Below are 14,982 nucleotides of genomic sequence, written 5' to 3'. Positions count from 1 at the left end.
AATAAGATACACTTGTGCCAGGCCAATGTTCTCAAGCAATGCAGACCCATCCTGTAACAAACCTATCTGAAAGGAAAAAGTAGTAGTCATTTCATTATTAGTCCTCAGACAGCAATAAAATGAGCCCATCTGAATTGTCACTAAAGGATTCTCAGTCACCAGAGATGCATTTTGTGATCTGTTTATGTGACTTGTGGGAAAATAAGGCAAACCACGCCCCCCCCCCCCCGCCACGCACCCAAAAAGAAACCCTCTAAATACAGATATAATGATGGCACACATACTGTAGTGTGTATGGGCACCTCTTGTAAATACTTGGAATTGTCAAAGAGCCAGAAGTAAGCCAGCCAGGCCACACTCAAGAGTCTAAATGTAAACAGAGACCAAAATAGATCGTAACTTAACTGAAATGGAGGAAGTATGTAATGGTCTCCTCCCTGACAGAAGTTCGTGAGAGACAGTGAAAGTGACGTGATGCATGCCAGATCTATAGCATGTCGCATAACTGTCTTCTCTAAGAAAAGTTAATACAATCCCTGTCAGTTGTGCTGAGTGGAGTATTCAGTCCTGGAGCCAAAGCAGAGTAACTAGACACAGGAGACAGGAGAGAGACTCCTGCAATGGCAGGGCTCTTTCCCGACTCTCATGCTCATCCGTGACAGCCAAGGAGCAAGTGAATGGCTAACACATTCACTGAACAAATACTTAGTGGGCTATCCATGCTCATTAAGTGGGCACTACTACAAGTAACCAGCGCAGGCAAGAATCAGCAAGGCATGGTTACTAGCTTCTCGACAAAGACAAGCCTGAAGCCAGCAACAAGATGAAAGGTGCTGGGTGTGACTGGTGTCTGCCCAGGGCACAGGTATAGGCACCCCAGACACCGAGGAGGGTCGCAGTGTCAGAAGTAGATCGACACTGATCCTCAGCATTGCCTTCCTCTGGGCTACACAGCTAATACATGTCAAAGGGAGTCAAGATTTTAGGCCAGAAACAAAAAGCCCCATGTGATGAAATGTAAGGAGGTATATGGGTTGATGGCAAGCCGTGAAGAGACAGGAACCAAAAGGGTAAGACAAGCACGGAAGGTATGCTGGCACCATGAAAATTATGTATCATGCAGACTGAGGCAGTGTTGCATTGTGGGAAAATTTTAAAGTTCTTCTAATGAAAATCCACAAAATAAAACTATAATGCCCAAGATTTCCTCTCAAGAGGCACACAAAAGAAGGTGAAGAAACTACCAACTCAATTCCAAATTTACTTTCTCTGGAAGCAACACTTGTGAAGTGTTCGCAGGAGAGCCCTACTCCACTATGCCCCAGTCTGTCCATTTTCAAATGTTTACAGTCAATTAAAACTACATGCTTGGGGGCTGGAGAGATGGCTCAGAGGTTAAGAGCACCGTCTGCTCTTCCGAAGGTCCTGAGTTCAATTCCCAGCAACCACATGGTGGCTTACAACCACCTGTAATGAGATCTGGTGCCTTCTTGTGATGGGCAGGCACATGTGTGGGCAGAATACTGTATAAATAATAAATAAATCCTAAAAAAAAAAAAAAAAAAAAACTACATGCTTGGAAGACGTCTTAGTCCATATTAGTGCCTCACAAGCAGGCCATGAGTCTGGATCCCCAGACTTCACATCAAAAGCTGGGATGCTATGGTATTGTGCCTGAAACCCCAGCAACAGTGAGATGGGAGGTGGAGACAAGCAGATCCTTGGAAGCTCACAGGCCAGTCAGCCAGGCCTACGTGGTCAAGTTCCAAGCCAAAGAGAGGTGGGATCTCCAGTCAAAGCTGGAAGGCACCTGAGGACCAATAATCAAGATTACCTGCTGATCCCCACAACCTCACACATGCACAACTTGCACAAATGCACACACATGGATTAAATAAAAAAATCAAGACCAGTCTAACTCATTTCATCATCAGAATAACAACAGTCTAGAATACAGGAAGGGAAGCAGCTTGGTGGACAGTATTTGACATTTAAGTTATCCCATGCCTGCCATGCCCAGTGTCTCCTCAATCAGGGAAACAGTCTTTAACGTTCTTTGCTCAAGTAGGCCAGGCACCTATAAAACCGGTGCAAACCTGATTCTCAGGAGGAACCCTTACAGGCTTAACAGTTAAGTATGAGATACTTAATGGGAGGCAATTCTCTTTCTTCCATGTGGGCTCTGGGAAGCAAAGCCACATAGTCAAGCTTGGTGGCAAATTAGTGCTTCACCCAGTGAGCAATCATGTTGGCACTGTTGTTGCTTTTTAAAGTGAGAGCTATAGCTACTGATATTTTGTGTAACAGAAATGAAAACAGAAAATGGTCCAAATCCAAAACACATTTAACAAGCTGTCAGAGAAGGCACCATCACTCATCACACAGCCCTTGGGAAACTCTACAGAGAGAATAAGAGTGAAATGAGTAGAGAACACCTTGACATCATTATGAGAGGACTGACCTTTCTGAGGCCTTAAGCTTCTCTGCACCTGAGAGGGAACCCTGGGCCATGCTTCCAATACTTCCAACAGGGGCAGTGACAAATAGCTAAGGCTGTCAGAACCTCAGGCCAGAACTCATGTTTACAAATAAGGAAAGGCTTGGCATATCAACAGAGAAAATAATGGCACAGGCTAGTAAAAATATGGGATTATCTCCAAAATATTTTAAAAGATGTTGATACATTTTCTAATTTATTTTCTAAAAGTTTTGTTTACAAATTTAAACTACCATCTGAACTCTGAATGAACAGTACATATATGTCAAGTAAGATTATAAAAACAACTGATGAAAAGTGGCAACAGAGTTGATGTCCTGTGCCACAGTCACCTGTGCAGGAGTTCTCACAGATAATCAATATAACGTGATACTTTTCTGTATTGTCTCCAATATAACAAAATAAATGAAGTCCAAAAAGAACTCCTGCTGTATGTTACAAATGCTGACTGCTAAGTAGGCTAGTTTATCATAAATAAATCCTAGCTTGTCCACAATAATTAACAGGAAGTAAAGGAGGCTATATAATCCTGTCCCCCAAAAGGTGATTGTATGTGGAATTGGGTAAGGGTGTTTTGGTTTTTAGTTTTTTAGCCTATAAAAGGAAAATTAAAATATTAAAGGATGGTGGGATCTCAGCCAGTGCTTCTCAGGGTTTCTGTGACACATCTGTCCTCCTGCATTTTTTGTAATAACCTTTCAACTTTGCTCTAACGTCAGCTGAAATCTCACCCATTCCCAAAGACATTCTGTCTTCTAAGTTAGAGCAAAGAGCAGCCAGCGAGCAGACCTTGCCACACACCCTTTGCGCCTACCATCGTGCCTACACAAAAAGCAGCGGTGGAGGACTTCCTGGGGGAAGTCTTAGAGCCCAGACTGCAGTTTGTGCCCAGCATTGACCATGGGACAATGGAATGTACAGTATCTAATGGCCACTGGCTTTTGGGGCCCACAATAATCTTTTAAACAAATATATTCACTTTACAGGTAAAGAAAAGGCTCCAAGGGCTAGGAAACGAAAGTCTAAGCTCTTCCCTTCATCCTACACGCATTCACTTCGCCGTCAGAACTCACACAGAAGCACAGTATACACACCATTTTGACACTAAGGTACCTATTTACAGGGTAAATCTGGAGGAGAGGCCTAACCACAGAAGTTAAGCAACCTGTCCCAAATGGCATGTTTTCCTATGTGACAGTAACACACTCAACAGTTCCTACCTTAACCAGCAGCTGTGAGGTTTAAATAAGTGGACTGAATTAACCACATTGAATAAGCATTAAAGAAAAATTATCTGCTACTTAAAGTATCCTGCCTATACAAAGAGTACTCAACAAAGAAAAGCCAGTAGCAACAACACAGCTTGCCTGTCCAGTAAATAAACAGGGGACAATACTACAGGGACATTATTGCAACTTTCCCCAGATAGTTTTTGTTTGTTTGTTTTCTTTTCAAGACAGGGTTTCTCTATATACCCCTGGCTGTCCTGGACTTGATTTGTACACCATGCTGGCCTCAAACTCACAGAGATCTGCCTGCCTTTGCCTCCCAGTGCTGGGATTAAAGGTGTGTACCACCACACCCGGCTTCTCCCAGACAATTTTAGTGCCCAATAACCCAGCAAACCCTGCAGTATCTCTAATGCCCCTGGCTAGTCGTTTCATGCACATCTTTTGCAAGAATACTTTCCCTAGGAAGATGCAATAACACCTACTCTGGTGGTCTGAACGAGAGCGGCCTCCACAGGCTCATATATGTGAATGTTTGGTCCTCTGTTGGTGGAACTATCTGGAAAGGACTAGGAGAGGGGGCCTTGTTGGAGGGGGCCTCTTATTGGTAGTGCCCACACCATACCCAGTTACCTAGTCTCCCTCTCTAGCTTGTTTTTGTGGATCAAGATGTAAGCTCTTGGCTACGGCTCCTATGCCTCCCTGCTTGTTGCCATGCCCCCTGCCATGATGGTCATGGAATCTAACCTCTAGAATTCTTAAGTCCCAAGTTAAACGCTTTCTTTTATAACTTGGTCATGATGTTTTATCACAGAACAGTAGCTAAGACACCTGTCCACTCTGTCTAAGTGCCAAAACAATTCCACCAAGGTCCAACTTGGAGAATCAATGTACTTATTGGTACTATTTACTGAGTATGGGTGAGAGGGGTCCCTTATAGAAGCATGAAAAACTCCAAAAGAAACGTCACAACTACAGAAGCCTCACCACAACCTGGATAACAAGTCCACATAGTTTCACAGACGGAATCCCATGCCCGCAACAATCAACCCCCAGTTAACCTTCCACAATCTCTAGCAGCTTCAGAGACTCTGTGGCCACATGCAATTGGGGACAGAATTATATTCAGCCAGATGGGAGATACATGGGGGAGGGGGTGACTAAGACCAGGGAAGGGTCCAATGACGATTCCTACATCCCCCTATGAGGAAACATCAAAAACCAACCAGTTCAATCTTGAGGTTCTCGACAGCTACTCTGATGGGTGATGGCTTATGATAAACCCTGTGTAGAATTTCTCATTTCTGCTACTAGAAACAGACAGTAGGGTGTAACGAGAAATTGTGCACCCTGTGGTATATCCCACCTTAACCACACACCATGGCTGAGCCTGGGTGTCTGCAGCTGAGAACTGCAGCTCCCAGCCACACTAGTGACTCTTAGAGCGAGCCAGCAGCTCTAGCTGGGTGCTGGTGATCCAGTTTGCTACTTCAGCAGATCATAACCCACCTGAGAATTCATTCCTTGACAATAACCCCCCCAGGGTAGCTGTTGCTGAGCTCTTTCTACAGAATTGAAGTAGATGGGCTCACGATCAAAACCACAAGGCTAGAGTCAGAGATGTAGTCTAAGTGACAGGCACCTACCATGCCTGAAGCCCTGAATTGAATCCCTCCCACTTCATAAAGACCAGTGTAGATGTGCATACCTTAATCCCAGTTGGAGACGGCAGAGGGATAAAGATAATCCTTGGCTACGTAGCAAGTTCAGGGCCAGCATGCGATATATGAGAGCCTTTCTAAGAAATAAAAATCACAAGGTAGGGACAGTGACAGTCAAGAAGAGCCCATCTGAAGAGATGGGGGTTGTAAGTCTCAGGTTCAAGGATGCGTCCATAGGCTGGACACAAAATGGTAGAGCAACTCTGTATTAGGGAGACACTAAGTCTCTGCTTGCCGTGGATATGAAAGCCACTTCACCTGTCCTCAGCACCTACCAGCACTCTCCCACCCTTGGAGAGACTGAGTTGACTTCTCTGAACTGTCAACTGCTTCAGTGTTAAGACAATACACAGGAAGGTTCTTTGTAAACTGAAAGTGTCATATAAATGTAAGTGCTGGAAACCTTTAAAGCAAAAAACAAGCAAACAAACAAAAACACGTGCCATATACGGGGACAAATAATTCTGTGCCTCCTTATGGTGAACAGGCAGATATGAGTGAGCAGTTTTGAGCAGATGCAGAGAACTGTGAGAAGACCGAAGACAAGGGAGTCAGGAGCAGGAAAGAGCCAATGTGAACCATAAAGTTCAACGTGGTGTTGCTCTTTTCTGCTTGGAAAATTACATCTCACTGCCTACTAAGTCTTCTTAAAATAGCATTGTTTATGACAAAAACCATCCCAAGGCTTAAGGACAAAACAAAGCCAATCACTTAAAACAGAATATACACTGGTAATCGGCAGGTGTTTGAACCGATGAGAGCACTAACGTGAGGAGCTTTAGTTTGGCTCCATGCCCCTAAGGTCAGCAGGCAGTGGCTGTGAACTCAGGGCTGAGGAGTGATCTCAGTGATCTGGAAAAATGAGGCAGTTGACCTTTGACCTCTAAAGACTACCTCTGGCTCTACAACTCCAAGACTGCATTATTTCTCCTGAACTCAGCAGTTCCACCTAACACCTCCTCAGCCTCTCAGAGCTTCTCCAGACTCTCCCATCCTGAGCTACACTTTGCTCAGGGTTCACAACCAGAAGTGTGCATGTGTGCATACATGCATGTGTACATTTCACTTATTCATTCAGATGCTGTCATTCAGCTGTGTGTCAGGTTTTGGAGACAAAGAGACGAATAGTTTTAAAAAAAAATCTTAAAACAGTAACTGGATAGACGTGGGAATAGTCTGGTGGGTTCCTCATGACAAAAACCTGGAGACATTGCTTAGAGAAAGGTGAGTGCTCTCTCACACAACGGTGAGGAAGAATGGGTAAGTGCACAGAAAAAGGCTACTTCCCAGGGGATGAAGAGATACCAGGTCCTGGGAGGCAGAAGACAGACTAGCATAACAACCTGGTGGACAAAGAATCAAACAAGGTTAGGCCCTAGGGAAGCAAGGACTGCAGCTTCAGAAATAAACACACAGTAACTCACACTGGGTACCAATTTCAGCTGGGTGGAGAGCACCTCCCTAATGCTGCCTTCAGATTAGAAGCACTCTAGGAGAAAAAGTAGAAGTAGAAATTAATGATCTCATCAGTAAGTGTTTCTGGCATTCATCCTCTTGTATCTCTTGTACCTTGGTGCATAAACTGCATGTGGGCATGAAGTTTAAAAACATTTGTTCCACATCTACTTTTGTAACTTGGCTATGATGCCTACAGCAACAATATGCTATCAGGGAGTCAGCTCTTCCAGATGAGAGTTATTTAACTCAGACAGACTTATCTTCTCTAAGCATCTACTCTCTCCTTATACAATATAAAGGACTGTTGGTATTTGCAGAAAGAACTTAACCCAGCATTAAGTTCCAATGAAAAGCTTAGTAAATAAACAGGCTATTAAGACATACCAGCTCCTCGAGGCTAGAGGCTGTTCAATCACTGCGATGGACAGATACTGCTACACTGCCAGAAACCTTCACCAAAAGGAAATGCTACATGCTTTACTTTTCCCTTGTTGGGGAGAGTTCATGGTTGGCTGTGTTTTAGAGTTCATCAGTATTTAATGTGACTTTGCTCATGATGTGTGTTAGGGTCTAACAGATGATATTAAGACCTAAGTCAAGTGACATCACACGTTACAGCAGAAAGTGAAAGGGACACTAATTTCCCACCAGGCAGCTCCAGAAGGAAGGAGACATATGACAACAGGATGCTTGGTTGCTCACAGGACATACAGAAGTGCACCATGTTCCCTAAAATGACATACGGTTCAGGTGTCAGTATCAACAGTCTTGTCCATTACTTAGGCTCATTCCCAGTTAAGCCCACATCAAACACCTACAGTGTCTACGCACAGAAGCATGCTTGCCTGAGCACCAACTGTGGGGCCCTGGACAGGAAGCTGCAGAGAGGGGGAAGAACAGAGCCTGGGAGACTTGAAAAGTCTGATAATCCTAGGCTCAATCTTGGTTCTTTCCCCCTTCATGATGGAGCTGGAGAAGGGAAGCTGCCCACTGCTGAGCTTCCTCATCATCTCATCTGAAAAATTCCAAAGTTTTCACTACAGATAAGTGATTTGCATCTCAGAAGTCTATTTCTACAGCTGGCAAAAATTATCAGAGGAGACTGACAGATTAATTAGTGCAGCGTCTTTAGTGTACTGTATGGTCCGGTGCTAGATACACACTTAAGTCATAAGACTCTTTCATAGACGACTGGCTTTATAATTTTAGGAAAAGTCTGGCATCAAGAAGGGAAACAGCAAAGGCATTCATCTATGAGCCTGGCCTGAGATTAGTGGTGGCACACTTCTGTAATCTCAACACGTGTGGGTAGCAGAAGGAGGATGAAGTTCAAGGTCATCCTTGACTAGAAGGCAGCTCCAAGGCCAGGCTGGGCTACATGAGACATCTCAAGAAAGAATGAAACAAAGCTGGGTATGGAACTGAGCACATCCTAACAAGAGTGTGCCTTGACCGACAGGGGTGCCCTCTGGCTGCTATCCCACCACAAAAGATGCTCCTAAAAGCACACTCACAGAGAGGCCCAACATTTTCAGAGGCCGGATCCGACTTAAGAGTGTTTCTCTGAAAATTTCAGAACAAAGAAAGTACACTCTCTAAAAATATTCCGATAGATCAAACTCAAATGTTGCCACCAATTCACCTGACAAAATGGATAGGGCTGTTTTAACACCTCAAATGCTTCCAATTCACCTGACAAGGTGGCTAGGGCTCTCTATCTAAGAACCAAGGATCAAGGACAAAAGCTCAACTGCAATTTGGCTTAAAAAAAAAAAAAAAAAAAAAAAATCCTCGACCAGCCTTCAGAAAGACAAGTTAAAAGTCACCTTCATTCCCTTTTCCTGTTCTTCTTCTCTTCCCCAAGATGTCCCCAAGTCAATCAGCCCCACCCCCAGCACAGCCTTTACTCTCACTGAGTGTCAGGTGGGACTTTGGGAAGTCATTACTGCAGGGCTCTGGTGCAGATAAGTGTTTCGTCAAGGGTCCACATGTTGGAAAGCTGATGTTGGAAAGCATGATGGTGCTGAAGTACCAGAACTTCCCAGGCTCCTCTTGTAAATGCTGCCCATTCTGATGCCATCCACTCCCAGTCTGTACCAGAGAGCCATGTCGATGCTGATGCCATACGCGTCACAGAACTGTGAGCTGAGTAAATCTCTTTCTTTTTTAAAGACACCTAAGGCCCCTGATGAAGTTCATGTAGTACTTGATGAACACACAACACATTGGGTTCGATCCCTAGATCTTTATTTTACTTTACATTACTTTATTTTAGTAACAAGAAATGCTTTAACATGAAGAACTGTTCAGCCAGAGAAACGTCTTGTTGACTTAATAATCAGAAGCAAAAATGCTTAGACAGCAAGGCAGATTCACTTCTTATTGTCCGTGAAAAAGAACCAGAGAGTTTGGGTAGTTTTGAAAATAAATGCTGAGCAGAATCTCCAGGTTACTGGTACTCTGCTTCCATACCACTAACAACAAGCAAGGAAGGGCGGCAAAGGGGAGGGAGGTTTAAGCCATGGAACCCAGGCTAGATCACTGACTCCATCGTGTGCTAGATGACACCAGGCCTGGGAAACAGCAACCCCAAGATCCTTAGAACAGAAAGTGACAGCTGCCACTGTTACTGGTGGGATAGCACAGTTAGTTTAGACAAAAGGGCACATAATAAATTTAGCATGGTGTTCAAACTGGCTGTGGCACACTTTCAAAAAACCTGAATGCACCATTAAATCCATAGCCATATAGTCCAAGTCCAAAGACACAAACTCGACCACATTCAGAAACCTTTACCAGATCTGCTTTCAAGAATTATAAATCAAATAATCACTTCCATAATTTTAATCAAATATCTGAGTGCCAACAAGGTTTAAAAAGGGGGTTGAGGGAGGGGCACTAGACCTGTGGTATATGTGGTCTTTTAAAAGTAAAGATAGTTGGCCATGGAACCTAGAAGGAAAATCTACTACTGCCACTTTTCTAAACCAATATAATTTCTAACTTCATTCTAAATACTTACCCTTACACCCGCAGGTAAGTGTAGCTCTCACCCCTCAACAAAAAAGCTTTCTTTGGCAGCAGATAGCAACCATAACAGGAAGCTACAACTAGTCAAAATGCAGAAAACAGCTGGCTTTAGAGTTCCAGCCCCAATGGATTCATCTACATTACCCCTACATTTAAGGTTCAGAGAGCACCACAGAAAGGGAGGGGAAAGACTGCAAGGGCCAGAGAACCAGGGTATCTTATAGGAGAGTATGTCTTCTCTATGACAGGCAAGTTACAGCCATGAAATCCCAACAAAATGGCTGCCTAAACAAGACCTGAACGATGACACGAGCAGCTGACAAGCCAAAGTGCATGAGGAATCTCGAGGTCCTACTCTTAGATGATGAGCTACAGACAGCTAATGACTACTGAGAGAGGAAGCATCAGCCTTCCTCAGGGATGAGGCCCTGGTGGTCAGCTCTATACACACATAGAAGCAATACTAAATGGACTTAACAGATTATAATATATATATATATATATATACATACACACACACACACACACACACACACATACACACACATACACAGAACAGTAATATTTAAAAAAAGAAAACTGTAGTAAGAAAGATAAAAAAGAAAAGAAAAAGGTAAAGACAAATATGAACATGAGTAATCAGCCTATCATGAATAAGGCCCTTCTAAAATCAGAAGAAAATCTATTTGTCTTTTTTTTTTTTTTTTTGCCCCATGAGGAAAGTTAGGGGAAAAAAAAAAAAAACAGTAACAGTAACAACAACAAAAAACCAACTTGAACATAAATAGTTTGATTCAGCAAAAGCTCATTTTCTCTTGTCTCTATTTCACACAGCTAATACATGCATGATACTTCTTTAAGATGAGTCTCAGGAAGAATCGGCATGAACTAGCCGAATCACCTAACCCTAGTTCAATCGTCCATAAAACGGAGCCTCAGAGTGGCTGAAAGTATGAAAGTGAGTAGTCTGTAGAGTGCCCAACCCAATGCCCATGGCAGAGTAGATGCCTAATTGTAGTGGTTTTGTTGGTGAATCTGATTTTGTTCATGCTTATATCCAAGATGCAGAAGCCTTGGGGCAGCGACAGCGTTATTCAACTTGGCTCTGTTCCATGTGCTGGGAGGCAGTGAGCTTACTTGCTTTGCTGTGAAAAATATTACTATTATTAAAGTAGGAGCAGCTGCTGGGCCAGCAGTGAGCAGCTCTTTGATTTGCACTTTGTAGAAATAAGGAGTATCTAATTTTATGTAAACGCTACTAATGTGAATAAACATCACAAGAAAAAGGAAATGAAATTCGTAAAAAGAAATGATTAATGAAATATAAAAGAAGCCCCCACCCTCATATCTTTAAAAAAGGAAAAACAAACAAACAAACAAACAAAAAAAAAAAAAAAAAAAAAAAAAAAAACCCGGCTTTTTGCTCATGTAACTGGATAGTGAAAAAGCCATTCCATGGGAGCAAAAGCTGTTAGCCCTTGTTTGTTAGTCCTTCTCCATCTTGGGTACTCCACACTGGGACAAAGCCAATCCAGGCAAAGAGAACCTAGATTGCCTAGTCTTCTATCCATCCATCCTGTGTACCTGTGCAACGACTACTGAAAGAGCGCCATGCCATCACTTTGGATTAGATTATTGGTCTCTCTTGACCACATCTGCAAAGCTAAAACTGGGCAGCACAGCTCTCTAACCACAGGCCTTCACGGTACCCCAAATGAATAGAGTAGAAGGGTCAACGAGCGGTAAGGCTTACAGAGGGAAGTACAGAAAAAGTATTGTCTTCTAAGTGTCATCAGACACCAGGCACTTTACCTATCTTAAATTACCTACTGGTTCTCCTGACATAAGGCCCTGTTGTCTGCATCCAACTCTTACTTCAAAGAAAACATAAACGGGAAGCCAGGAAATCTGGATCTCTGTTCCAGCCTTGCTGTGTCGGCTGTGCAGATGTGTGCTCCCAGCCTCCTCCCATCTCTAAGGACCATCATGAACAGGTGAGGGAAAGCTTAACCTGAACAATCACAGGTCCATCGTTCTGCCCAAAGCTGACCAGACCAGAGGTGATCTGCTGATGCAAGCTGGGCCAATCAGAGCTTCCCATAGCAGGGCACAGAGGTACCAACTGGTGTCGGGAGGTTGTATAGCACCAGTGTTAACATATCTGCCAGTAGTCTAGAAATGAGTAGTACCTTCACTGACTGCCATTCTTCCTCACATGTCCCATAGAATATTCTATGAGCCTTTCCAACAAATTCAAATGCTGTTTAACTAGTTCTACTCATGTTTTCTTTGCTTTAAGTATGTATCTATGGGGCGAAGGGTTAGAGATCTGTTATTTACAAAAAGGACATATATACCTTTGTTTTCTGGGCTCCAGCATCATCATCCACTAAAGGACTAGATGGATTCCAGTTTGTTTGTTTTTTTCCAGCTTTGCTGGGCTCACACCATAACAAGAGAATTATCACCATTCTTATTACAGCCCACTGCATACCTGGTATGTTCACTACAGTCATCCTAGTCTAAGGCCCCTGGGGCATGAGGTTACAGGAATACAAGGTATCTTCGCTGTGTTAATAGCAGAGTTGGGAAGAGCTTATATTTTCTTCACATCTGGCAGGGTAAGAAACAGTCTCCATTAACTTAGCCAATTCTTCGCTTTCTGCAGTATTTGGCACTGAATTCCAACTGTTTTGTGGTTCTTACCCTCCCTGAGCCATAAGGTTCTGATTTTGTTTTCCTAGCTTCTGGGTGGCTAAATTGGGTACTGTCTTATCAAAGGGACACATATTCCAGTTCTTTGGGGAAAATTATACCGTAGCCTCAGCATTAACATTCAGTTCTTATGTAACTGACCGCAGACAGCACCGTGGCACGGGGCTGCACAGATGGTCTCAGGCCCAGGAAGGGTCCACTGTGAACTCACGCACTTAGCTAAAACAAGCAGAGTCATGTGGCTCCTAAGCTGAGCCACCCTTACTCCAGACACAATTAAAATTCATTTTACGGAGACTGCGGCAACTCTGTCTTGACTAAAAAGAAAGATCCTCTCCACTCTAAAGCTCCTGCCTCCGAATCAAAATAGAGTTCCTTGTGGTCTTAGTGCTTCAAGCTATAATGAGCAAAGCACGCAGCATTCCAGGTAGGACCAAGGCAGATGTGCCTCCGCCGAAACGGACACAATCAAATATCTGGATCCATTATGTAACAACATAGCTCATTACCCCAAACCCCAACAAAATCAAAAGAACAGTGTTGCCCAGAATTTGATGCATCAATGGAAGGGACCCTGCGGATATGTGGAAGTAAACAATCAGTTAGCAGTGACTAGAGAAGGCAAGAACCATGAGGCAGCACAAGGAGCCTATAAACTAGCCTGAGTCAGAAGGCAGCACTAGGCATCGGTTCCCTCACGTAAGGGCTAAGTATACAATTACACTGAGCTAGCAGTTTATTTCAGCTCAACATGGCTATGAGCATGAGCCACAAATGGTCCAAATCTTTAGTTCTGCCCTGGCTCTCCTCTTGGTCCCATCTGTTTCTCCACAGCCCGGTCCTTGAAGCACACAGAGTTGGTGCTGTCACCTGACCTCCTCATCACCTACCTTTCCAAAACACATCTACCAACTGTCGTCTCGATTACACAACAACAATCTAATGTACCCACTGTAAGCAGCAACTGAGGATAAGAGCCATGAAGCTCAGCGCTTTACCTACAGACTACTCTTCCCATAAGGAGACAGAGACAAAGAAAGCTTCAGTAACTTGCCCAATAAACAGATCCTGGAACTAAAAGACCTGAAGTTAACCTGGCGGGAGCCTCCCTATTACCAACCCATGTGTCACTCCTGGTCCACTGGTAGAGCTTTCATTAAGGAATGTTCTGGCCTCTCCTCGGACTCCTGCCCTATGGGAGGAACACTGACTACACACTTTGGTATTCACTGGCCACCTTTATCAGGCCATGAAATCACTTGGAGAGTACCTCGTGGGCATCATCTCCTTTGCTATTCAAAAGGATGCCATTTATCAGATGGGAAAACAGAGGCTTAGATACCATCTCCAGCACCGTCACTTACCCATGGTTAAGTAACACGTGCAAGAATACATGTGCCAAGAAATCCTCAAATGACTAGGTACATGGAAACCAACACTCCAGGTTCCACAGACCACCACACAAGGCATTTTGCAAATGCCTGGAGAGTCTGAACAGCTAACCCTGACCCTAACCCTAACCCTCTTAGGCCAGTATCAGATGTGCCATGGCCTCGCATAATATGTTTTTAGAGACCAACACTTAAATCAGAGACTGGTATGTGCAAAATGAGCTTCTTAAGTTTAAGCTTATTCCAAGCTTTCTCTCTAGAAGCTAGAGAGCAGTGCTGGAGAAGACTCGCCTCTTACAGCCAAGTACAAAGGGCACTAGATAAAGAGTCAAAAGCCCTGAATTCAAACCTCTGCCTAAGATCCTCCTCATATTTAGACCTCAGATTCCACATGGAAACCAACAGGACTGATGAAATCTGTGCAGGTCTTGTAACGTATCAGCTTTACTAGTCAGGGATGCAAAGCTCGAAGTTTCTTCTGGTGAACAGAAAGCTGAGTAAGAGTGACCCTTTGCCTCTTCACTTGTAGGCGGCTGTAACTGGCAATGCAAGCATGTGATCAGCGGAAGATGATCAGCACCATACTACTAGCCTGATCAGGGAAGAGTCCAAATCAAATGCACTATGGAATTATTACACTAGCCGAGGTAATATTGCAACTGGTCATCAGATATTCAACACAGCTTTCATGGACCTCTTGGGAGACAGAGCCTCCACACGGCCAGATGATATCACTTAAGTTCCCTTTAACTCAACTATATTCAGTGATTCCTTAGCAACAAGTATCCTGTACAAGAAAGGTAATGGATGAGGATGGCTGGGCAACTCAAGGACAGACAGGCTCTTAAGAAGCCTACTGCAGCTACAACTTCCAGTCGTAGCTCTTCAGCCACAACAGTGGAGGCGCATAGGCAAAAGGCTGGCCAATGGTTCCAGAATAC

General features: G+C 43.8%; 1 protein-coding gene across 1 annotated transcript in view; it reads right to left on the bottom strand.

Annotated features, from left to right (window-relative positions):
• Positions 1-14,982, bottom strand: part of Asap1 (ArfGAP with SH3 domain, ankyrin repeat and PH domain 1) — a 302,667-nt gene that overhangs the window by 202,947 nt on the left and 84,738 nt on the right.

Source organism: Acomys russatus, chromosome 17, assembly GCF_903995435.1.
Source record: "Acomys russatus chromosome 17, mAcoRus1.1, whole genome shotgun sequence".
NCBI classification, from domain to species: Eukaryota; Metazoa; Chordata; class Mammalia; order Rodentia; family Muridae; genus Acomys; species Acomys russatus.
This window is presented reverse-complemented; position numbering and strand designations above follow the sequence as displayed.